At 41.0% G+C, this 26,382-nt stretch overlaps 1 protein-coding gene across 8 annotated transcripts in view; it reads left to right on the forward strand.

Moving 5' to 3' along the window:
* The first annotated feature begins 9,002 nt into the window (after positions 1–9,002).
* The window catches only part of NUMB (NUMB endocytic adaptor protein), a 179,769-nt gene continuing 162,389 nt past the window's right edge, over positions 9,003–26,382 (forward strand). For 7 of the 8 annotated variants that reach the window (XM_082864348.1, XM_082864354.1, XM_082864352.1 and 4 more), the window contains exon 1: positions 9,003–9,090. The gene's annotated coding sequence lies outside the window, so the exon portion shown is untranslated. Of the gene's footprint in view, positions 9,091–9,235; positions 9,324–26,382 lie in introns of those variants that run through there. The other variant, XM_082864350.1, reaches the window with a different exon arrangement.

Below are 26,382 nucleotides of genomic sequence, written 5' to 3' on the forward strand. Positions count from 1 at the left end.
GCACTATGCAAGTTTACACATGGGGTGTGTGTATTCCACACGGAAGTGCAGTGTGTGTAAGAGGGGCATCCAACCCAGTGGTGGCTGGGAGAGGAGGTGTCAGCAGGCCCCACTGTAGTAGTGACTTTGAAGGTGAGATCTGTAAGATGAGAAGCAGCTAGTAAATGGAATCTAACTTAGGGTAAACCTATACTTTTGGTATAATTTCCCCAGAACATAGAATTAAACCCAAAGCTGCCTCCTTATATCAACCCTCCAAAGTAACTCCCAGGCTCCTTCAAATACAGTGCCTTGGAGTCTGCTTCTGTACAGTGTGACGAGACCTTGGGAAAGTGTGAAATTCTACACAAGTGGAAGATGTAATTATTGTATCCCACTAGAGAGACTATTTCAGGGAGGAAGATGGCACGAGGGAAATAGGTGTGAAAATCAGGTTCTTCTATTTCCACACCCAGGCTCAGTTCTCCGTGCCCTTGGGATGTGCTGGGTCTGCCTCAGGAAATATGTTTGTCTGCCTTCACTTGAGCAACAAAATCCTTCTTATCAGCTGCTGCTCTGAGAAGACACTGGTGTCCTTTTGCAGGAAACTAACAGGAAAAGAAAGAAAGCCTACCACTAAATACACTTCCTGAGGACAAAATGAAATGGCTGTTGCTCTGGCTGCCTGTAGGAAAAGGCTGAATAAATAAACACACCATCTCTATTGTGTAGGCAGACTTCCTGGGGGCAAGTCCTCATCTCCTCAGCCCCTTTCCCTTCTAAAATTGGCCATCCTGCAAAAAAGCAGACAGAGATCTTCTCTGGCTGCTGAGTGGTACTGAGCCTTATTTATAATTCTCCCCTTTCTCAAACACAGAGGAAACATAGAGTTAGAAGAAGAAGAGACAAGAGTAACAGGAAGAGGAACTTGATGTTGCTATACACCTCTCCTTTAACCTCACCGAACTTTCCCAGCAACTTCTGCTTTGAGCCTTTCTGTGCACAAACCTGGAAACACCTGGGAACGCGCCCAGAGGAGAAGGGACCAGAGCTGGTGCATCTCAGAAAATCAAGGGGCCTGTTTAAATCACAGCTGCACAGGTGACTTGATTTGGAGGCAGAGGTGTAACTGTTATTACCTGCGAGTATTTATTGAGCTCTAATGGTCTAGCACCACAGAAGAAACTGTTGGAGACAGAGGCTCTGGATCAGGAAACAGCTCCAGTTGAAAAGATCCTAGGGCATTTCCTTGTGAGGATAGTTTCTTCTTCTGCCTGGAACACAGACAAAAGGAAAGAACATGTACAAATATAAAGAGAGGGGGGGGGAGGGAGGTAGGGAGAGAATATTTGAGTAGCTACTCCTAGCCTGAAAAGATAAGATGAGGTGAGCTATGCACTTGGACCTTTGTTCTTCTACAGTGTTTTCGGTTTAAAGATCATTTATACTTTAGGGGTATTTCTCTGCCATTTTTCTATATAATAATCATGGGTGAGCCCTGAGAAATGACTCAAAGCCAAAATAACGGGGTTTCCTTGATTATAGTTCCTCATTTTCTCTGGCCACTAGCCAGACCTCAATATCCTCCTCCCTTACAAGGAATCCACTCAACGCAGCCCTGCTGGGTCACTCTAACCTTGTAGTGATCTTTCGTTCATGTTGCAAACTGGACTCTCTTCTTCCAACTTTCTAATTGCAAAATTTCTCTTTCTTCAGTCTCTTGATTCTGACTTCTCCCAATCCAGGTGTGCAATCCACCTCTTGGGTGTCCTTACTCCATCCACGGAGCCTGGGTAGAATCCCCCTTTCTCTCATCCTCAGTTAACGACTGACAGCAGACTACACAGTGACCAGCTTCTTTTGAAAGGAACAAAAGTCACACAGCCAAGTCCTTGCTCATTCTGGGCACACTCCCCTCTCCCTGGAACTTTAATGGATCCAGGCTCAGATTTCTGCATACTGGAAGGTGCGGCCGTACTTAGCCCATCTTGCTTGTTTTGAGCATGCCTTTCTTAGTATAGCGCAGGCAGGAAATTAGACTGGATCATGGATTTGTTGGTCATATTTTATGAGCCCCAAATCTAGAATTGTGTTCTGGCAAGTATAGGGTACACATGGATAAATGAGGCAAAACATTTGAAAATTAGACCACTCTGGAAGTTACCGTAATCATAGCATATCTTTCCAGTAGCTTGGAGGGGCACAGATAGCATATACTCATATAACATTAATAATAATTAATGGTTACTGAGCGCTTACTATGCGTCAGGTCCTTCCTGAATTATGTAGATTATCTCATTTATTGCTCATAAAAGTTTCCTCCTAGTAGCTAGAAGGGAGAGAAAACCAATCATTATATACTCAATAATAACATTAATAGTAATAATAGTTATTGTATACACCAGGTACATAATATATGCCAGGCCCTGAATTGAACATATTCTCTCCCTTAATGTTTAAACAAAACCTACAAGTAGGTGTTATTATTATTATTATTATTATACTAAGGTAGTCTGCTTCTAAAGTGACTCCAATGATCCCTCTTCTGGTAAGTACATCCTTGTGTAATCCCCTTTCCTTGAGTGTGGGCTGGACCTAATGACTTGCTTTTAACTAATAGAATGTGGCAAGAATTTTGGGATGTCACTTCTGTGATTAGATTACAAAAGACTATGACTTGCGTCTCTTTAGCAGTCTCACTCTTACCGGCCCTCTCTCTTGCCCTCTTGCTGGCTTGCTCTGATGAAGTAAGCTGCCATGTTTTGAGGTGCTCTATGGAGAGATCCACAAGGCAAGGCACTGAGGGAAGTCCTGAGCTAACAGCTCGTGAGGACCTAAGGCCTTAGCCTAAAGCCTGTGAGCTAAGGAACCCTGCCAACAATGATATGACTGAGCTAGGATGCAGATTCATCCTAATTGAGCCTTTTTTTAAAAAAATTAATTTATATATTTGGCTGTGCCGGGTCTTAGTTGCAGCACTCAGGATCTTCGTTGCCGCGTGGGGGATCTTCGTTGTGACATGCAGGATCTTTAGTTGCGGCGTGAGGGATCTAGTTCCCAGACCAGGGATTGAACCCGGGCCTCCTGCATTCAGAGCATGGAATCTTAACCACTGGACCACAAGGGAAGTCCCCCAATTGAGCCTTGAGATGACTGCAGCCTTGTGAGACCCCCAGAGCCAGAGAACCCAGTTAAGCTGCATCAGGATTTCTGAACCACAGAAACAGAGATAATAATTGCAGTTTTAAGCTACTAAGTTTTTGCGTAATTTGTTGTGCAGCAAGAGATAACTAATACGTATCCCATTTTGTGGATGAAGGAACTGAAATTTAGGTAGATGAATCAACTTTCCCAAAGTCACACAGCTACGAATGGCAGAGCCAGGATCTGAACACATTTAGGTTCAAGAGTCTGAGTTCAAGTCTACTTTCTTATGAGATTCCAAGTGATTAGGAAACTGGAGCTCTAGAAGGTATTCTACTCTCTGAAATCCTTGGAGTGTAGCCATGTTTCCAGGAAACTCTTTGTGTGTGTGTAAAACTGGGATGGACAAAAGTTTAAAAGTTCTTTGAGCAGCCCACTCCCTGCTGCAGAAGAATGGCTGGTCCACCCATAGATCTGGTGATAGTAACCAGGGGTTCCATTCAATAGCACAATGGCAGAGCTAAGAGCTGCAGCCCATCCATTTTACAAGCACTCAAGCCATCTTACCTATGCTATGCAAGGTGGGTAGAGGGGTACACACACTTTTCTTGAGGATGAAAATTCATGCATTGAGTTATGAGAAGGTATGGTGTGCTATTTAAAAATCACATGAGCCCTGGAATTGGAAAGCAAATGGTTCTGCCTGAGGGAACACCCTCTTCCACTGACTTTTTTTTTTTGTCTTCTTCCCTCCATGGAACAGAGCCTTGAACTTTGAAACCACAGTGCTTTGTTCGAGCATGGAAAGCAGCTTGGCACGTCCTTTTGTTGGAAGCTCCCCAGTTTGGGATGGCAAAAACATCTTCTTCCAGAAAATTTCCCTTTGTTTATCCAGAGCTTCATGCCAGTGGTCACCTTTATGAAGTCAAATGAAGATGCACTTGATGGCTGGCTGCAGGGATCTATCCTTCCTTGTCAGCTTTGCCCTGGTGCCGAAGCAGCACCTGGGGATTTCCAGGTGGCAGGAGAACGATGATCCCATAGGGTAGCCTTCTGGCCCCATTCTCCTTTCAACCAGTGGCAGAGGCTGCGCTTGGTTGGTGCAATTGTGCAACCTGGTGTAAAGTCCATAGCTGCGGAGGTGGGGGTAGGACTCTAAGCTGGCTCAGCACTCTGATTGTGGCCTCTTGACTCTCTCTCGATTTCATTACCCTCTTCTCTATGGGCCCTCTCTCTCTTTTTCTTTCTCTTTCTCAGTTCTCATTTCCTCTGTCTCTGTCTCTCTTTCTCTCTCTTTCCTCCCTTCTCTCCGATGCCTTCATCCCTGTCAACCTCCACCTTCAGGGGTCCCAAACTCAGGGAACCATCGCTTATCAAATATCATGGCTTTGCCCCTAACTTCTAGCAGCAGGCAGCTCTGGCCCTTGCCCGCTTATCTGAGTGATTTTCTTCTCCACCAGTTGTTTGTTTCTCTAATCCATTTGGAATTGTGTGTAGAAATCACGGAGAAAAAAATCCAAAACCGAACAAACAAAAACCCCCAAAAGGAGCTTTTCCATAGTGAGACTGACCCCTGGACTAAAACAGAAATGAAAAGAGACTTAGATTCTGCTCCCTTGAAAAGTGATATGATGAAAAGAGAGGAGTAGCAAAGAAAAGAGAGCAAAAAGCACCAGCACACACTAGAGCCCAAGGCAAACCATACCACTCAGATATTGGGGCATCACTCTCAGTCCATCATTTTCCACTTCATCAGGATTTATAAAGGTTATTTTTGCCTGTAATATACCTGTCGTCCTGGTCTTGCTCAAGTGGTTTTGCACAGATACCATCTGCACCACCTCCACAGCCAGCCATGCGACGCAAAGCTGCAGACTCCCTGACCCCAGGGCTCTTGCTTTTTAAGAGGGGGCCTTGAGAGTGATGAAGAAGCACATAACACAGCAAAGAAAAGAGAAGCTGGATGGAGTAATTACTTTACAAGGTTACTTTGTGCACACAAAATCAAAACAAAATTAAAATGTAGGGTTCAAGCATTAACTTTTCCAGTACTGCATGGGCTTCAATAACACAATAGCCTTCTGTGGGATCAAAGAATGTTCCTTAAAACCTTCCTTCTTTAAGGTTTTCTCTCTTCTTACTGCATTGTACGTGTTTATATTACATTTTTCTTTTCTTTTTGAAAATTTATTTATTCTTGGCTGTGTTGGGTCGTCACTGCAGCGCATGGGCTCTCTCTAGTTGTGGCGTACCCTTTGTTGCGGTGCGTGGGCTTCTCATGGCGGTGGCTTCTCTTGTTGCAGAGCACAGGCTCTAGGCGTGCAGCCTTCAGTAGTTGTGGCACGCAGGCTTAGCAGTTGTGGCTCACGGGCTCTAGAGCGCAGGCTCAGTAGTTGTGGTGCACGGGTTTAGTTGCTCCACGGCATGTGGGATCTTCCCAGACCAAGGTCGGAACCCGTGTCCCCTGCATTGGCAGACGGACTCTTAACCACTGCACCACCAGGGAAGTCCCCATTTTTCTTCTTAACTGATTTTCACAAGGAATGGGAGGGTAGGAGTGTATATGTATGTGTGAGCAAAAATATTTATAAATGCTTTTTTTTTCTTTTAGTGTATGAAATAGGAGGGGGACTTCCCTGGTGGTCCACTGGTTAAGACTCTGCTCTTCCAGATGTGGCACGTACATACAATGGAATATTACTCAGCCAAAAAAAGAAATGAAATTGAGTTATTTGTAGTGAGGTGGATGGACCTAGAGTCTGTCATACAGAGTGAAGTAAGTCAGAAAGAGAAAAACAAATACTGTATGCTAACACATATATATGGAATCTAAAAAAAAAAAGGTTCTGAAGAACCTAGGGGCAGGACAGGAATAAAGACGCAGACGTAGAGAATGGACTTGAGGACACGGGGAGTGGGAAGGGTAAGTTGGGACGAAGTGGGAGAGTGGCATGGACATATATACACTACCAAATGTAAAATAGATAGCTAGTGGGAAGCAGCCGCATAGCACAGGGAGATCAGCTCAGTGCTTTGTGACCACCTAGAGGGGTGGGATAGGGAGGGTGGGAGGGAGAAACAAGAGAGAGGAGATATAGGGTTATATGTATATGTATAGTTGGTTCACTTTGTTATAAAGCAGAAACTAACACACCATTGTAAAGCAATTATACTCCAATAAAGATGTTAAAAAAAAAAAAATGAGCCCAGTAAGGAGAGTCTCAGCAAGCACCTGGGCAGATGGACAGCCTTGAAGAGTTGCTGTACCCTGTCATGCATGGGAGCAACCAAATGACTTCTGTGTCCCCGAGAGTAGCGGGGAAGTCACAGAGGGGCCCTCCATACCTGAAGGAGTCATACAGCTGGGATCTAGGGACACCTCCGCAGCACCCTGCCTGGCTGATGTTCAAAGCCCAGTCCAAGTGACTGCCATCGCTGTGGGTGTCAGTGTGAGCAGACGGTACCAGGGACTATGCACCCCTCACCCACTCCTTAAGTCCCCAAGAAAAGGAGAGAACAGAAATCCCCAAAGCCATTAATGGCATCTTCTCTATGCCAGGCACTTGTTCTAGGCACTTGTATTACAGCAATAAATAAAACATTAAAAAAAAGAAAAGACTCTGCTCTTCTACTGCAGGGGGCACAGGTTCGATCCCTGGTCAGGGAACTAAGATCCCACGTGCCGTGTGGTGTGGCCAAAAATTAAAATGAATAAATAAATAAAACGAAATAGAAGGAATAACTGACCTTTCTGGCAATTTTCCTGGTTTTGTGATAGTAATTCTGTTCAGTTCCTGAACTTAGATGACAAGTCCTCTTAGTGAGGCTGGCCTAATTCTATGTTCTCTATGGCACATAGTGACTATGACTGTGCAAGGGCCATTATTACCCAAAGTACCATAATAATGGACATGTCCTCCTATGACGTTATTGTTTCCTATCTTCCAGGACATTAATTGCCTTCTAACTTGCTCTAAAATTGGTAGGTAGGACACACTGCCAAGACTAGAGAGAAGAAAGCTGCTGGTAATATACTAAAAAGCTGGGTAAAGGACTTACTGCTACCTCCTTCTCATTGGAGCGTCTTCACATTTACACGTTACTTCTTTTGTTATGGGATGTTAGTTCAGCCTTGCCTTTTGTCTTGGATTCCGTCTTATCATGGTCAATGTCTGATCTTTCCTTCAATTGAATGATTCAGACAACTCTGAAGTTATTTTGGCTTTTCCACTTTCCTTTTACAGGCTTTTTATGAGTCATTGAATTGAAGGGGAGGTTATTTCTAAATTGGAAGGTGAGGATGAGAGAAGGGGGAGGAAAGTTCCGGAAAATAACTGGGAAAAGACACCTTATTGTTATGTAGAGTTGCTGGAGGAATAATTTCCGCTTAGTTTGGTGATAGAGGTATGTAGTTTATTTAAACCTGACTAAAAATATATGTTAGAAAATAGACAATGTTTTTTTGGATAATGAACCATGCAGTTTTAAACTCCTTGTAGCTTGCTGGAACAGGATATAAGGGTAAATAGAAGAGATATGGAACAAAGAGTTAGTGGGAATAAGAAAGGGGCAAAGTCCAGATTCCTGGTGCCACAGAAAGTCCCCAACCACTAAAGGGATGCTTAAGAGGGAAGTACCCTTGACCTGTCCCAGTCCATTCCTGAGTGTATGTTTCATGACCCACAGGTTTGTGTATGCTAGGTGGAGTTGTGAGGAAGGTACATTTAAATCTGATTCAGAAATTGAAAGAATAATTAGGCCAGCATTTTGCTATTTAGGAGCAGGAAAAGGGGTGGAAATGAAAAAGAAATGCAAAAAACTAATGATGGATATATTTCTAGGAGCTCAAGAGTTTTTATAGCAACACCAAATTTCTCAAAAGTGTCTACTGTGATTTGTACCCAAATGAGTAAAAATGCAATCATTTATTCTTGTGCATTGTGCCAATATGCGAAAGGAACTGCAGTCTTTCAATGGTCCTAATTTAGACTGCTTAGGAAGAGGAGAGGTTTAGAAAAAAAGACAAGTTTTTAAGTATCTGACACACAACTAGTAGGGCTATTTAAGAACTGCTGAGCATAAAAATCAAGTTGCGGGAGCCGAATTCTCTTGTCCAGAGCATCACAAGGGTAAAATATGGCCCATTTAGTCCAAACTTGCTGTTGGTTGCCTGGTCACTTCGCAGGAGCCAGCCAGGGGTGAGTCTGGAAGCTGGAGAACCCTCAACACGCCACTTCAATTTATTAACTGCAACCAAAGTGGACTGACCTCTGCAAAATAAACGGTTGTGCTTTGCCCTTTAGCATGGAGACTTCTGGAAAGAACGTCAAGGAAACTGGGCATCTTAGGACCTCAAGAAGGGGAAATTTTAATCTGTATACTGCTTTTCTCTCAAGGGGTTGTAAATGATTTTTAAACACAACCTCTGATGTTGCTGTTTTATAAGTACTACCCTCTGGGTAAGCTAGTGATAAGCTTCTCCTTATAGGGAGGAAGTTGGAGAAAGGGACGAGTTTCCAGAGTCCACTGTACCACAAAGAGTTAACCCTTCCCCTCGAACGTGAGCGTCTGCCCCTTGCTTTCTACTGCGCAACCAAACTGTGCCCAAGCTAGAACCAACCATGGCCGTCACATACTTTGCCAATTGACTTAACAGACACTTTCGGCAGCCTATCAGAACTTTGAACTGCCCAACCATCAACCAATTACAACTAAAGCTTGGTCTAGGACGCTCCAGGTCCGGGAGGGGGGGTAATACCGGGTCAGGAAAAGGGGTGGGAAGGAAGCTTTGACGGACGGGTAAACTAAACCAATAAGAGCAGAGAGCTGCCGCCCCACTACCCAATGGAGAGATAGGAAGTGTGAAGCGGGGTGGGCCTGTTGTCATGGGGGAGGTGGTGGCGCTAGGTGGCTACTGGCGCCCGAGGTAGAGGCAGTGGCACTGGAGTTGGCCGCGGGCAGCGGCAGGTGAGTGCTGGTAACGCGGACCTGAGGTCTGGGGGCAGTCGCGGGGCGGAAACTCCAGCTCGGCGCTCCTGAGACGGAAGCCAGCGGAAGGGGGCCTGGACTGCGGGCCGGGTCGGGCCCCGGTCGGGGCCAGGGCGGGGGCGGCGGCGGCGGCGGCGGCGGCGGCGAGTTCGCGCTGACTGGGCTGGTGGGAGAGCAGCCCGGCTCCTGGCGGCGGAGTTCGTGGTGGCAAGGTAGGCTGGGGCCAGACCCAAGCGGGTCAGGCCGGGAGGTCCCTTGGGACGCTTAGCTGCGCGGGTCTGGGGCACTGCCCGGCGTCCGGTGTGTGAGGGGTAGGTCCTTGGGGAGACGGGGGTGTCTGGGGTCCCAGAGAAAGGGGTGACCCGGGGTGACCGGTTACGACCTGGTCCGCGGGCCAGGTGACTCGGACAGGACAGCTTGGGTGCGAGGAGGAAGGGGAACCCGGGAAGCCCGGGAGCGGCCCGAGAGGAGAAAGCTGGGGGGCCGGGAGACTGGGAGTGGCCCGGGTCCGAGGGAGAAGGGAGGCCGAGGGCGGCCGGGGTCTCAGCGAGGGCGTCGAGGAAAGGCAGGGAAGGCACCTGAGGATCCTCCTGAGAAAGGCGGCCATCCGAGAGAGGAGCGCTCCTGGGGTGCTTGGGGAGCTTTGGAGTGTCGGACCCGTGGAGACCTTGAATAGCTTGGGGAGGAACGGGAGCGCCCTGCCCCCCACCGCTGGTCTGGGATGGGAAATTCAAGACTGGCCTGGGAACCCCTAGGTCTGAGGGTCCCCAGGAAACCAGGGTTTTGAAAAAAGTTTTGGAGGGGTAGCTCGGGTTTGAGACTGTGGTGAGGGGTTTAGCTGAGGAATGGAAGTTCTCTCAGTTGGGGATAAGTCAAGCAAAATGACACGGCGGTGGGCGGGAGAAGTTGTTTCCTTGTAGGAAGGGAGTGGGAGGTAGGGTGTAGTAGGAGGGAGCGAGAAAGTTGCTCGGGAAGAGACTAGAGGTCTTGTGGAAACTGGCCGGAACAGAAGATATGAGAAATTAACATGGGGCCCTTAATAGGTTCTAAAGACTTCAGAAATAGTAGAACCTTCAGCTTCATAATACTAAGATGCCATCTAGGACCAGGGAAAGGGTTCTAAAAGCAGAGTTGTGACTTACATTCCAATGCTTTAGAAAAGAAATTTGTTTCAGGACGCGAGCAATAATGTTAGAAAATAAGGACATTGACAATATGGGGAATTTAAAAGGGGAAAAGGGGATAGCTGAACTAAAGGAGTGCGACCGGGGACTTAGAAAGAAGAGAGGCATGAAGAGAACAGGCTTAACTTTCGCCAAATTAGAAATAAATTTGAATTCTAGTTCTACCACTTAGCTTTGACAACTTAACCTCTCTCTGTTTGGAAGTTTCATCTGTGTAATAGGAATAACAATACTTCCTACTTCTTAGGGTTGCTTTTTCACATGAGTTAATATCTGTGGAACTTTTAGAATAGTGACTGGCACAAAGTAAGCACTGTACTGCATTATTAAATGTGTAGAGGATAAAGAAAGTCCTGAATTCTTTAATGCGTTGTTCTCAAACTTTAACTTAAACCAGAATCACCTGGACGGCTTGATAAAATGTAGACTGCTGGCTCCACCCAGAGTTTCTGATTCAGTAGGTCTGGGATGGGGCCTGAGAGTTTGCATTTATCTCAGGTGATGGCTTATGTTGGTCAGGAGAACCACTTGCTTTATTGAAAACAGTAATAATGTAGCAACCTTAAAATACTTGTCTACCCTGCTAGAGACAGGTAGAAGCAAATTGCAAAACAAAGATCCTAATAATGTATAAGGGATGCCGTATTTTAAGCCTGTGTTTTTCAAACTGTGGATCATGATTTATTAGTAATTTATAAAATCAATTTAGTGGGTTAAATTGATTAAAAATAAAATAGAATAGAACAGAATTGACTACCATTGCACGTGGCAAGGAAAAATATTGTTTTGGGAAATTTTGCTCATACATGTGTGTACTAGGTCACAATGTAAAATGTATTTCTTGCATTAAAAAGAGTTTGTAAAACTGTTTTGAGCCATGCAGTGCAGCAAAAGCAGCCCTTCAGTAGGGACATCCAGCGACTGGGTTTATTGTTTATTTATTTTTCTTTTTGTGGTAATTTTATCAGGTGGTGATACATTCTATTAAATTGCTTCAGTTTCTGAATTGGTTTCTCCTGTGTTTGCCTTATCATACATTGTGTTGCGCTTCTTTTTAAATACTGAGAATCTTTAACAGGAGGACTAAAGGGAATTTGAGGTAGAGAGGTGAAATTGAGTGGTGTTTCTCAGATGTGGTCCACTTTGGTTTCACTCATGCCCTCTTGTTTACCTTTTCTTTTTTACCAGTGTACTGTAAAGCACTGTCTGTATAAAACCTAAGTATACACAGACGTGTTGACAGTAAACAACCAACACAAATAGACTGGTTTGAGATCAGTTCCTGTATAGAAAGTAAGCAAAAACCAAATAAGACACATTTCAAAAGAGAAAAGCAAAAGGGTGTTTCCTTTTTAGAGAGTAAGGAATTCTGAAGTTTTCATGGCCTTAATACAAAATATATAATATAAAAGCATTTTTAAGGGAACCAGATATACTTGTGTATTTTAGATTTCTAGGTTTTTGAAGAGAGAAGACATAGTAATAATGCTCAGATGCACCTGGGATAGAGTTTTAACTACAAAGTAAATAGTTTATTAAGCAGGAGCTTTTGTTTTGATGGTTTTCTCCCTTGAGAATGATCTGGATCTGGCATAGAGTTGTAAATTTAACTTGTTTGAGGGACCCAAATGTAATCTATATACTTATTTTAAGCTATATTAAGAATATATATGTATGTTTTGTGCTGTTCTTCGTTTGATTTTTCTTCTGTAAGACTAGATGGTTTATATTTAGAAAGAGTTGATTCATGTTTGTTTTAATGGATGTAAGGACAGAAAACAGTATTGAAAACTGAAAGAGATTCTTATAGCTCTCTTTAAAATCTTTAATCTAGGGGATTTATAACCCTTTCATTAATGTTTTATGAAATTGTGAAGAAACTTTTGGAGTAGCTTTGCATCAGGATTTTTAGATTTTTTTCTCTCAAAAATAATTTTTAGTTCTATTTCATGTTTTTATTATATTTTTACAAAATTTTAATTTTTGTTTGGAAGACTATGAAACATGTAATTATTTCATTTTTGAGTTGAAAAACATAAGCAGTCTTTTCATAAAACAAATTTACTAATTTTTTGTGACAGAGGTTCCAAGGATGAAAGCTTTTGAATTACTTGCTTTGAGTTAAATGTAGTATCCCTACCACCAAAATGGTTAAGTCATTGTACAATTGATGGGCACTTTTGTATAGATCATTCAGTTCTTCTTTTTTTTTTTTTTTTTTTTTTTGCGGTACGTGGGCCTCTCACTGTTGTGGCCTCTCCCGTTGCAGAGCACAGGCTCCAGACGCGCAGGCTCAGCGGCCATGGCTCACAGGCCTAGCTGCTCCACGGCATGTGGGATCTTCCTGGACCGGGGCACGAACCCGTGTCCCCTGCATCGGCAGGCGGACTCTCAACCACTGCGTCGCCAGGGAAGCCTGATCATTCAGTTCTTTACTAACTGATGGAAGAATGTAAAATCTTAGTAATCGAGTGTGGGAAAAATATAAAATTCATTCATCATAATTGTGGACATTAACTAGTTTGATTACTTACTTGCTTTTTAATGAATGGACTTTATTCAGTTGACTTATTATTCACCCATAATTTAATCATACTTATCTAGGAATATCTCTGATTGCTCAACCGTTTTTACAGTGAGATTTGTTAATTTGTAGTTGAAAAAATGGTGGTTTTTAAATCCCAGAGAAACTGCTCCTGATGGTACAATTTATTGAGGCTCATTTTCCAGTTTCAAAGATTATTCAGGTAAATGGTTTTTAAAAGTGGAAGTTCAATTAACACTAGTTCATTAAGTTTATTTTCTATTTCAATAAAGTTTTGTCTTTTACACATCGCTTCTGATCTGCTTTCTCTGCTTCTTTCTCTTCAACTACTCATACAATAAATCCTAATGGAAATGTGCTGCCTGAAAATCTAGTTCTGTGAAAGTACAGAACCCCAACATCTGGTTTTTAGTTTGCTGGGAGAATTCCTTTTATCAGAAAAGGTCCCTTGGTAAACTTATTACCTTAAAAAAAGTCTTTTAATAGAGTACTTGGAAAGCTACGTGTTTTTTTATTTTAAATAAATTTATTTATTTATTTTTGGCTGTGTTGGGTCTTCGTTTCTGTGCAAGGGCTTTCTCCAGTTGCAGCGAGCGGGGGCCACTCTTCATCGTGGTGCATGGGCCTCTCACTGTCGCGGTCTCTTGTTGTGGAGCACAAGCTCCAGACCCGCAGGCTCAGTAGTTGTGGCTCACGGGCCCAGTTGGTCCGCGGCATGTGGGATCCTCCCAGACCAGGGCTCGAACCCGTGTCCCCTGCATTAGCAGGTGGATTCTCAACCACTGCGCCACCAGGGAAGCCCGGAAAGCTACGTTTTATTTTGGACTTGCCAAAATACATGTATTGTGTTTAATAAATTTTGATTTCTATGGAATGGATCTTTAATTCTGCCAGTTTTTGAACTCTGATATATGTTTCCTTGGTGGGGCTAGGGAGAAAGGAAACAATTGTACTCCTTAAATTTTTTTGCTATATTATTTTTTATCTTGACATTATGATAAATCCTTTATTTGCAAAGAAATACAATTTTTTGGAAAGAAAGAAAAATTTATTTGCAAAGAAAATTTATATTCAGTAATATAATGTATTGGAAATCTCATTATTAAAGATGGAAATTCTATATAAGGCTTTAGGACGTTTGTTCAGATATGAGACACAGGTAATGATAAATAGGATGTCATTATCCTATTGCCATATATTTTTGAGAATATAAAATATGCACTTGTAAATCTTGGGGCAAAAGGATTGAGACTAAGGGAGAATGAGGAGAATACTGATATGTTTGAGGAGGAGTCGGAGGATCTGCAGGAAGTATGTCTAGAGGAGTGAGCCTTTCTTGGCAGTTTTCCTGGAGTGACATATGTAAAGGAGGATGATCCTATTTGCAACATTCTCGCACGGACATATTTTTCGCTGTGCTTGTTAGAACTCTTTCTTTGTTGTGTTCCTCTCAGGAAAGCGTGTCAGAATACAAATGAATACACTGAGAATTGCTAGTCCTAGGATGGGAGGCTTTGCAGGACCATGTGGATTTAGAAGGCTGGACACTTGTCTCTGCTTCTCCGGTTCTTGGGAATAGGTGCCCAACAATTGTAACTAGGCCAGGTCTTCCCAGTTGTCCTTTCTAATGGAGTCTGGGATTAGGCAGTAGGAAGAGACTCCCAGTCATCTTAAATGGATTAACCAAGGGGCTGCTTAATAATTAATGTTCAGTGACTTCCCTTTCCCTCTCTACCGAAACTGTTTCTCCCTACTTGCTTGCTGATACCTTACCTTCAGGATCAAAGTCTTGAGTTCTCTGATTAGATAGCAAAATATTAATTGTGGTAACTTGTTTATATTAAGGTGGATATAGTTAATTAGGAAAATGATTATTATCCAGTTTTTTTCCAGTTTAGTTGGGGAGGAAGAGGGATTTAAAGCCGTAGAACACTGCTTGGCTCCTGAATAAAGGCAAAGTCAGGGAAGTCAGGAACACAGAAAAAAGCAAAATTTATATCTTTAAAATTGACTTCCTTTGACCTTAGAAAAGTAAAAGTGATGCTTTTGTCCTGGTCAGCTGTGCACAAGTACTCCATGGGTACCTTTCAGTTGTGTCATGTGGTACTGCTTTGCATAATTTATAAGGGTTTATTTACCTAGTTATTTTTAATATAGCTGACTTTGTTATCAGGAATTTTAGCTCCCAGGATTATTTCATCAAGATAAACTTTTTTTTCAACCTAGAATCTCATGGAGTCATAGAATAGCCTGATGATCACAGAAGTATATTTGTAATAGCATATTATGATATTGAAAAAAGCATCATTTGTGTTCTGAGTAAGAATGATAGAATGGAAGAAAAATCCAAGTTTTATCATTGTATGACCATGTTTTTGAATCCTGGATCTGTCATTTACTAATTGACTAATTGGGCAGTTTATTAAATCTCTTGTAGCCTCAGTTTTGTCATCTATAAAATAGAGCTTATCCTCCTTAACTAAGCTGAGAACTAAATGAAAAGCATTTTATGTAGTACCTTGCTTATAGTGGGCACTCAACACATGATGATGTTAATTTTTTTTATTAGTAATTATAACAATATTAGACTTCTCTTTCTAGGAAGGGCTAATATCCCAGATACTGTGATTATAAGCAATGTGGCAGTTAGAAAAACTGGAATTGACTTTATTTATTTATTTTTAAGTTAATTAATTTATTTTTGGCTGTGTTGGGTCTTCATTTAAAAACGGGGTCATCTTTTATTATTGAGTTATGAGTTGTGAAAAACCTTTATATGTTCTGGATACAAGTCCCTTGTCAGATGTATGATTTGCAAATATTTTCTCCCAATATGTGGCTTGTATTTCCGCTTTCTTCCTTTCTTTTTTAAAATTAATTAATTTATCTTTGGCTGCGTTGGGTCTTCGTTGCTGCATGCAGGCTTTCTCTAGTTGCGGCGAGCTGGGGCTACTCTTTGTTGCTGTGCGCGGGCTTCTCATTACAGTGGCTTCTCTTGTTGCGGAGCATGGGCTCTAGGTGTGTGGGCTTCAGTAGTTGTGGCACGTGGCTTGCAGGCTCAGTAGTTGTGGCGCACGGGCTTAGTTGCTCCGCGGCATGTGGGATCTTCCTGGACCAGGGTTCGAACCTGTGTTCCCTGCACTGGCAGGCGGATTCTTAACCACTGCGCCATCAGGGAAGCCCCTATTTTCACATTCTTGATGCACGAAACTTTTTTTGAAGCATAAAACTTTTTCACTTTGATATAGCGCTATGTTTGTGCTTTTGGTATAATATCTAAGAAACAATCGCCTAATCCAGGGTCATGAATATTTATGCCTATGTTTTCTTCTAAGAGTTTATACAAATTTTAGTTCTTATGTTTAGTTCTTTGATCTATTTTGGGTTAATTTTTGTGTATGGTATGGAGAAGGGGCCCAACGTAATTCTTTTACATATGGTTATCCAGTTGTCTCAGCACCATTTGTTGAGACCATTACTTTTTGTTTATTGGCTTGTTAGAAAAGTTTAATAAAATTTTCTGCTTTGTTACTGATTCTTTGAAGTAGCATTTTGTTGGCCTTTTGGTCTAGTGTGGCAGTTGGGGTCATGGTGCTGAGGGAAACAGTTTAGAGTTGCAAGAATGGTTTATAAATGAACCTGCTGATTTAAATATATGGTTGTCTAATTTCATCATTACATTACTTTATACTTGAATACTATATGAAGTTCAGCTGCCATTTTTCTGCCTACTGGGCGACCATGTCCCATAGTTCTGCAGAAGCTTCAGTGCTGGACCATTTAATGGAAATCAGGGTCAGATTTTTAAACATGTGGCTTAAAAGAAGAAAAGCTTCTATTATGGCCCCTTTTCCTACCCCTCCCCCCTTTTCCTTCTTTAACTCACCTATCCTATTACCTTTTTATCTTAAGAAGACTCTTCTTTTGGACTATTAACAGATAGTCTTTTTCTGAAGGAAGATCAAATACTAAGGCTTTTTTATTTTAAGTTGGAGATTGAAGGAAATGTTTTATAGTGATGATTGAAAACATTATAGAGAAATTATAAGTATTTTTGTTAACCTTGGTAAATTTAAAATCCAGAATTAATATCAATAATATCAAAGTTTCCTTTTCCTTGTAATCCTAGTTGAAGGTTAGAAATAGCATGGTATTTTCCTTTCATTTAAAAAAAAAAATAGTTATTTTACAACTTGTGAGATTACTTAGCATTTTGAAAGAAACATTATTTATAGAACATTTAACTCTAAATTGGGCTTTTAACTTTTTTCCTATTTTAAGAGGCATTAATTATTCTCTTTTGGAGGTCTTACAAGCAAAGGCAAAAGTATACATCTTTTACGGAGTATTTGAATTTTTTGTGTCTCATCTCTGTAGAGTTCTGCTTCTTTAGAATATGAGGCCAGTACTTTGCCAAGAAAGAGCTAATTTCCTGGGAAATCAGATTGCTGGCTTGACTTCTTGCTGTGCCTTTCCCTTCTTCTTTTGTTGCTTTGTAAAAGAGCTGAGCTCAGTCCTGTGGAAAATCACTAAATTATCTAATTATTTTCCCCAGTTCAGATTAAATATGATTGATATATATTTGCACTGCATTGAATTCTGTGAGTTTTTCTTGTTATAGATTTGTTAGCATACCCTGAAGGACTTTGACTTCATTTGCTGAGTTGGCTGTTCGTATCTGAAATAATATAATACTAATGGTGTGTTTCTTTAATGAATGTTCTTACTCTTTTGGTCTTTTTTTCCCCCTCCAGTAGACCTAGTTAGTGAGGGGTATAACTTGTGTTCTTACAATAAAATTCAGACACTTTTATTAACATACATTTTATTAACATACATTTTAATATCATTACAATTATTTGAAAACAGTTTAAAAGAGCTGAAGAATGTTCCAATAATGGATACATCATTTATACAACCAGTGTCCATAGTGTTCACATTTAGATTGTTAATTTCCAGTTATTATAAACAAAACTTTAGTGAATATGCGAAACCCAAATCTTTGTCCACATTTCTGTGTTCTTTAAAAAATAAATTTATTTATTTATGGCTGCGTTGGGTGTTCGTTGCTGCCCGCGGGCTTTCTCTAGTTGCGGAGAGCGGGGGCTTTTCTTCGCTGCGGTGCACTGGCTTTTCTTTGTTGTGGAGCACGGGCTCTAGGCGCACGCTTCAGTAGTTATGGCTCTTGGGCTCTAGAGCGCAGGCTCAGTAGTTGTGGCTCACAGGCTTAGTTGCTCTGCGGCATGTGGGATCTTCCCAGGCCAGGGCTCAAACCCGTGTACCCTGCATTGTCAGGCGGCTTCTTAACCACTGCGCCACCAGGGAAGTCCCACATTTCTGTATTTTTAAGATAGATTCCTGTAAATGGAACTATCAAGTCAAGATATACATTTCTTAGGGCTTTGAAGAGAGCAAAACATTGCACAGTTGCTCTCCAGAAAGGTTGTAGGACCAATTTACATTCCCATTAGCGATACATAAGATTGAGATATATACCTTTTAAAGTATTTTAAATATTTAAAATGTTAACATAAAGAGAAAATAGTAACTGATTTCTTAAATTTGAATTTATTCGATCACTAGCCAAATATTTTAAATGTGATCTTTAACCTTTAAGTATTTCCTTTAAGTTAAGTTACTGTTGTTTTCGAATTTCATATATTTGCAGTAATACCATATGTACTCTTGGGACTTCCCTCGTGGTCCAGTGGTTGAGACTCTGCACTCTCAATGCAGGGGGCATGGTTCGAGGATCAGGGAACTAAGATCCTGCATGCCGCGTGGTGCGGCCAAAAAAACCCCCCAAAACCAAAAAACAAACCAAAACCCCATATGTACTCTTTTTATCTGACTTCTTTTGTTTAACATGTTTTTGAGATTCATTTTGTTTTGTACACTTTTATTACTAAGGAAACCATAACCAATAGAAAATTACAGCAATGGTATGGCCTTTAAAATAAAATGCCATTAAAGCATTCTCTAAACCACAGTTTGTTAACTATTTAATTTACCTCAAGTCCAAGTTGTATCTCCCTAAGACACCATTTCCATCATAGTAGCTATTTTAAGCCAGGCTTATTTCTACACGTGGGTAATTTCTGGAGAGAGCACTCTACTCAGGATGAACATGCACCAGGAATGCATAAGAAAAATATGTATGTGCAAATACATTTAAGAGTTTCTGTGGGAGAATCATTTAATAAAACCCTGGGATTTATTTGCCTCTTAAAAGCACCAATTAAAACATTTCTCAAAAGTTTATATTGTGGCAAGAAAACTCAAGTTAGTTACTAAACAAACAAAAAATAAGGTTATTTTCAGAATAAAAATTATCTTCAACTAGGGATTGTTTAAAATGCATTTTAAAATGAGAGAGAATTTGAAGAGAATAAAAATAAGACTTCCTCACTGAATAGTAAATTCAAAACATTTTTGTAAACACCAGATAACTTCCTAGGTGGCATAGTATCCCATTTTATAAATATAATACACTTTTTTTTTTCATTCTCCTGTGGATAGACATTTGCATTATTTCTGTTTTTTTTGTTTTTGTTTTTTTTGCCTGTTATGAATAAGACTGCTGTAAGCATTCTTGTACAAGTCTTTTAAACATATGTTTCATTTCTCTTGGTCGAATACCTAGGAGTAGAATTGTTGGGTCACAGGGCAGATATATGTTTAACTTTATAAGCAATTGCTGAATGGTTCTCCAGTTGCTCCATGTCTTTGCCACCACTTGGGTTGTTCGTCTTTTTGACTTTTAGCCATTCTAATGGGTGTAAAGTGATATCTTAGAATGGTTTTAATTTGCAATTTCCAGGTGACTAAAGATGTTGAGCACTTACTGATTTTTTTTTTTTTTGGTTAAAATCTTTTACAAAGGCAAATTTGCAGATTGATAGTAAATACTTTAACAGAAAGTTCAGTGTGTTTTATTACTATATAATGGATCTAGACTTATCTGATTTCTAAGATCAGAGATTAATTTGTAATTAAAAGTAAAATGAAAAATATTTCAAGTATAAGATTTTTCAGAAGTTCCATATCATAGTGATAATTCATAGTGGTTTCTTGGAGTTAAGTAAACATTTGCTGTTGATTAATATTTGTGAGAACTTTGTTTGATAAGTAAATGATTCAAAAGGAAGGCTTCAGACTGTGTGTTGTAGAGCTGCTTTTTGAATTTTTGCAGTTGAATCATTGATTCAGGAACATGAATATTGCATGATCTGGCTCAAAAACTATTCTGTATTTGAGCCACACGTGAGAACTGATAGTCTAGTAAGGGTATCAGGTAATAATAATAATACTGCCAACAGCTAACACTGTATTCCAGGCTTTGCTCGAAGTGCTTTACATGCACTAATTTAATCCTTACAATAATCCCTACGAGAGTAGGTACTGTTATTATCCTTACTTTCCAGTTGAGGAATCTGAAGCACAGAGGTTAAGCAGTTTGCCCCAAATCATAGAGCAAGTGATGGACTCATATTCTTACCCCTCAGTGCTAAAGTAATTGAATCAAATGCAGTCAAATTTGCATTCTTTATAGAATGTGTGGGTAGTGGTGGTCAGAGTTTAAACTGGGATTTCTAAGTTTGAACATAGGCTGTCTACCAGTCTCTCTCCCTTCACTATCAATACTCCTGTCATGTATCCCGGGGGGTGATTTATGGAAGGAAAGTTTTATCTGAATTAACAGATGATGGAAACCCTAGTAACCTGAGATTGAGTGCTTTCCTAGAGAAGATGTCATTTCTCTCTATACCTTAATTGACTCTTGGAATTGGAGCATTTATTTTTGGACAGTCTTTAGTAGTGTTTGTTTAACTGGTCTTTGTGAAAATCTCTAAGTGTAAATGTTTAACATCCTCTGGAAACAAACTGGGTGAGATATGAGGTTGATGGAACTTGTGCCTGAAAAATGTTGGGCCTAATCTAAAATACTTAATGTTCATAGATATTTATGATGGGGAATCACAGTTCTTGACATTCTTTTCTTTCTTTCTGAAACCCCTGCATACTGACCCATGGAACACTTCTTTGTCATTAGTTTGGGTTTAGATAAGATTAATCTTTGAGGGGAGGACTATATTTTTTGGCTAATTTCCTTGAAAGAAGATTTGGAGATGGAAGAAAATGAAAGAAGTATCGGCTTTTTCTTTCACCATACCTTTTGTGGCTTCCTCCACTTCTGATTTGTGTCTGTTGATATGTTGATATCATGGGTAACTTGAAGTTGGGGTGGGTGGGAAGTATTTTGTGTGTATTAAATGAGGGAATGCCAATTCCCGAATGAATAAATCATGAGATACGAGTTTAATTCCTGTGCTGCCACACTCTGTGATTTGGCTAAATGTTTTAACTTCTCTGGGTCTTTGTTTCTTCTTTAATAAAGTGAAGTCATTGGACTAGATCTTTAAAGTTTTTTTGATGCTGAAATATTTAAATTATTCTAAAAATTACAGTGAATAATACAATGACTATAATTCAGTTTTTCCATATAGAAAATAAGTAGTACTAACACCCCATTTATTGAGTAGCATCCATTCCTCACTGATCTATAGTGAGGATCTGGTTTTTTTTTTTTTTTGGCCACACCACATGGCTTGTGGGATCTTAGTTCCCCAACCAGGGATTGAACCCTGGCCCTCGGCAGTGAAAGCACCGAGTCCTAGCCACTGGACCGCCAGGGAATGCCCTACAGTGAGAATCTTAAGTCATATGTCATGTTCTGTATACACATGGGCCTGTTTTTATGCTCTCTCTATTTGCCTATCCATGAGGCAGTACTACACTGTCTTTATTTACTGTAGCTTTGTAATAAATTTAGATGTCTGGTATGGTGAGGCCCCATCCCCCCACTTCATTATTCTTTAAAATTATCTTGATTTTTCTTCTCTCTGTTAGCCTATAAAATTTTGTGATTTTGTGTGTAGTACTGTAATACTGCTTGGTAATCAATACTTACTTATTGAATGAGTATAATGAACAACAGCTAGTTATGTTCTATAAAGCTTATGGACAACAACGTGTCACAAGTTAATATCAGTAAAAATATGACTCTTGACTTTTGAGAATACCACTAAAATACTTGGCTTTTCCTTGTGGAAATGTTTAATTAAATTACTTTGAAATTTAGGCTGGGTGTAATATTAAATATCTTGAATGCTCCCCCCACTCCCTGCCCCATTCCATACTCCCTTTGGTTACAGTTTTGGAAAGAGTAAGCAGGATTTTTGAAAAATTGTAGTTTAGACAAATAGTTTAAAACCACTTTAAAAGTCATGATAAATTTCACATGAAATTGATGAAACATGCTTTATGAGTATCTTTTACTTTAAAACTAGTTGTCTGTATAAGCTCCGTCATTTGGAATTTAGACCTGGAAAGGACATTCGTTTTCATTTACTTGAAAACACTCCATATTTTCATTTTATAGTGGATAAAGTTGAGTTCTATATCACACTGACTGAAAATTTTGTTTCCTATTTCCTAACTACCATTATCAAACATTGCAGTAGAACTCTGTAGTTCCTCATGTTCTAGCTGCATTGATCTTTTTAACCTCCTCTCCTTATATACCCTTTACTTTCTCCCTTTTTGTCTTTTCATTAAGGTTGTTTGGTCTGCTTTGAATGCTTTTTCTTTGTTGTCCTTCCAAGCCATAATAGAACCATCTACTTACATGAGGGCTTTCTTATCACTTTCTCTACAGTTTTTCTTTCTCTTTTGATTCTTTAGCACTTTATACCAATGTTATATGGCATATTGTCTGCTTTGCATTATAGTTAAGTTTACATTTTCCCCCCTAACTAGATTATGTACATACTGGGAACAGGATCCGTGTTACTTTGACTTATTCTTTGTAACTCCCACAGTTGCCTATCATAGTTTCTTGCATGTAGCTTCCATTTTCTTAATGAAAGTGTCAAATTAAAAGAGTTGGGAGGGGGACTTCCCCGGTGGCGCAGTGGTTAAGAATCCGCCTGCCAATGCAGGGGACATGGGTTTGAGCCCTGGTCCAGGAAGACCCCACATGCCGTGGAGCAACTAAGCTTACGTGCCACAACTACTGAGCCCGCTTGCCACAACTACTGAGCCCGCTTGCCACAACTACTGAAGCCCGTGCACCTAGAGCCCGTGCTCGGCAACAAGAGAAGCCACCGCAATGAGAAGCCTGTGCACCGCAATAAAGAGTAACCCCCGCTCGCCACAAGTAGAGAAAGCCTGCACGCAGCAACGAAGACCCAATACAGCCAAAAATAAATAAAATAAATAAATTAAAAAAAAAAGAGTTGGGAGGAAATGGAGAGGAGGGGAGAGATGTTTAAGAACTGAGGAAAAAGTATAAAGCAGCAACTACGGGGAACTTTTAGAGCGATATTGAAACTGGGCGGGACCCTATGGGGCCCTCCCAGGCACAGAGGCCTTTCCCTGTCCCTGTTTCTTGTTTGTAGAAAAAAGGCTTTCAGTCTGCTAGACCTTCCCTGAGTTCCAAAGGGCAGATTCAAACAGTTGCTAATTGGGGGAGTGTAGGAATGCAGAAAGAAGCCCCAGTGCAATGATGGGCAGAGTCCTGGTTCTTCCTCAGAGGATGTGCATAGCAATTTGATAAATACATACCTCTGAGTTCTATAGGAACTAAGGCCCCCCACCCAGGTGGAGTGTGGTAACTTCAGGCTAAGCATAAGCACGTGGACCCCAGACTGGTTGGAACCAGAGGCTGATGATTGAGATTCCTAGAACAACACCTGTTACCTCATCACCAACCACTCAGAGGAAGGTCACACACCCTGCAGCCCTCCCTGCAGTTTTGCCTGTAAAACTTCTTCCCTGAAAACCATCAGGGAGTTAGGGCCTTTTGAGCATGAGCTGCCCCATCCTCCTTGCTTGGTCCTTGCGATAAATTTTTCTTCACTCCAAACTCCGATGTTTTGGTTTGTTTGGCCTCACTGTTTGTCAGGTGCACGAACTTGGTTGAAGTTGTTAAGTGTGAATTTATGACAATAACCATTCTGCCTGGATATGTTATCTTCTTCAAGATTCCACTGCTCTGTTGCAGTCTTGGAGAAGGTTAGCTGGAATTTTGCTAGGAGAGTGTGAAGGAGAGAGACATGGGAAACATTGAATTGAGTTCAAGGAGTGATTATATTGTTGGACTGTGAAATCTTAGTTGGATAAAAAAGAGAGGGACTTCCCTGGTGGTCCAGTGGTTAAGACTCTGTGTTTCCACTGCAGGGGGCACGGATTCGATTCCTGGTCGGGGAACTACGATCCTGCATGCCATTTGGCGAGGCCTCCCCCCCACCTAAAAAAAAAAAGGAGTGAAACCAGGAGATTGATAAGGACCAAGTGGGGACTTTCATAAATAGGTCCTCTCATTAAGCACTAAGAATTATTTCTTCTTTTTTTCCCCTTTTTGGCTGCTTTGGCTCTTTGTTGCTGTGCATGGGCTTTCTCTAGTTGCGGTGAGCGGGAACTACTCTTCATTGTGGTGCGTGGGCTTCTCATTGCGGTGGCTTCTCTTTGTTGCGGAGCACGGGCTCTAGGCACTCGGGCTTCAGTAGTTGCAGCACGTGCCTTAGAATGCATGGGCTTCAGTAGCTGCGGTGCATGGGCTCAGTAGTTTTGGCGCACGGGCCTAGTTGCTCCATGGCATGTGGATCTTCCCAGACCAGGGATCAAACCCATGTCCCTTGTGCTGGCAAGCGGATTCTTAACTACTGCACCACCAGGGAAGTCCTAAGAACTAAGAATTGTTTCTGACGGCCAGTTGAACAAGTGAGTTGGAAAGATCAAATCTTTTTTATTATGTCTTTCTCATTTATGTTCCAAATGACCAGAATTTGTGAAGACTTAACCACTTGGAACCTTCCATTCTAAATAGACAGTTTAAACCCACATTCTAGCTAGACTGAAGTGGGTGCGCACACGGACAGAGTTAGTGACCTATAGAGCTTTTTTTTTAAAAAAAATGTTTATTTATTTATGTAGCTGTGCCGGGTCTTAGTCACGGCACACGGGATCTTGGGATCTTCGTTGTGGCATGGGGGATCTTTAGTTGTGGCATGCAGGATCTTTAGTTGCGGCATGTGGGATCTAGTTCCCTGACCAGGAATCAAACCCGGGCCCCTGCATTGGGAGTGCGGAGTCGTAGCCACTGGACCACCAGGGAAGTCCCTATAGAGCTTACGACTGTGATTTCAAACATGACATTTTTTTTTTTAACATCTTTATTGGAGTATAATTGCTTTACAATCGTGTGTTAGTTTCTGCTTTATAATAAAGTGAATCAGTTATACATATACATATGTTACCATATCTCTTCCCTCTTGCGCCTCCCTCCCTCCCTCTCACCCTCCCTATCCCACCCCTCTAGGTGGTCACAAGGCAGCAAGCTGATCTCCCTGTGCTATGCGGCTGCTTCCCACTAGCTATCTATTTTACGTTTGGTAGTGTATATATGTCCATGCCACTCTCTCACTTTGTCACAGCTTACCATTCCCCCTCCCGATATCCTCAAGTCCATTCTCTAGTAGGTCTGTGTCTTTATTCCCGTCTTGCCCCTAGGTTCTTCATGACCTTTTTTTTTTTCTTAGATTCCATATATATGTGTTAGCATACAGTATTTGTTTTTCTCTTTCTGACTTACTTCACTCTGTATGACAGACTCTAGGTCCATCCACCTCACTACAAATAACTCAATTTCGTTTCTTTTCATGGCTGAGTAATATTCCATTGTATATATGTGCCACATCTTCTTTATCCATTCATCTGTCGATGAACACTTAGGTTGCTTCCATGTCCTGGCTATTGTAAATAGAGCTGCAATGAACATTTTGGTACATGACTCTTTTTGAATTATGGTTTTCTCAGGGTATATGCCCAGTAGTGGGATTGCTGGGTCATATGGTAGTTCTATTTTTAGTTTTTTAAGGAACGTCCATACTGTTCTCCATAGTGGCTGTATCAATTTACATTCCCACCAACAGTGCAAGAGAGTTCCCTTTTCTCCACACCCTCTGCAGCATTTATTGTTTCTAGATTTTTTGATGATGGCCATTCTGACAGGTGTGAGATGATATCTCATTGTAGTTTTGATTTGCATTTCTCTAATGATGAATGATGTTGAGCATTCTTTCATGTTTGTTGGCAATCTGTATATCTTCTTTGGAGAAATGTCTATTTAGGTCTTCTGCCGGTTTTTGGACTGGGTTGTTTGCTTTTTGATATTGAGCTGCATGAGCTGCTTGTAAATTATGGAGATAATTCCTTTTTCAGTTGCTTCATTTGCAAATATTTTCTCCCGTTCTGAGGGTTGTCTTTTCGTCTTGTTTATGGTTTCCTTTGCTATGCAAAAGCTTTTAAGTTTCATTAGGTCCCATTTGTTTATTTTTGTTTTTATTTCCATTTCTCTAGGAGGTGGGTCAAAAAGGATCTTGCTGTGATTTATGTCATAGAGTGTTCTGCCTATGTTTTCCTCTAAGAGTTTGATAGTGTCTGGCCTTACATTTAGGTCTTTAATCCATTTTGAGTTTA

This window comes from Leucopleurus acutus, assembly GCF_964270905.1.
Source record: "Leucopleurus acutus genome assembly, chromosome: 1".
NCBI lineage: Eukaryota > Metazoa > Chordata > Mammalia > Artiodactyla > Delphinidae > Leucopleurus > Leucopleurus acutus.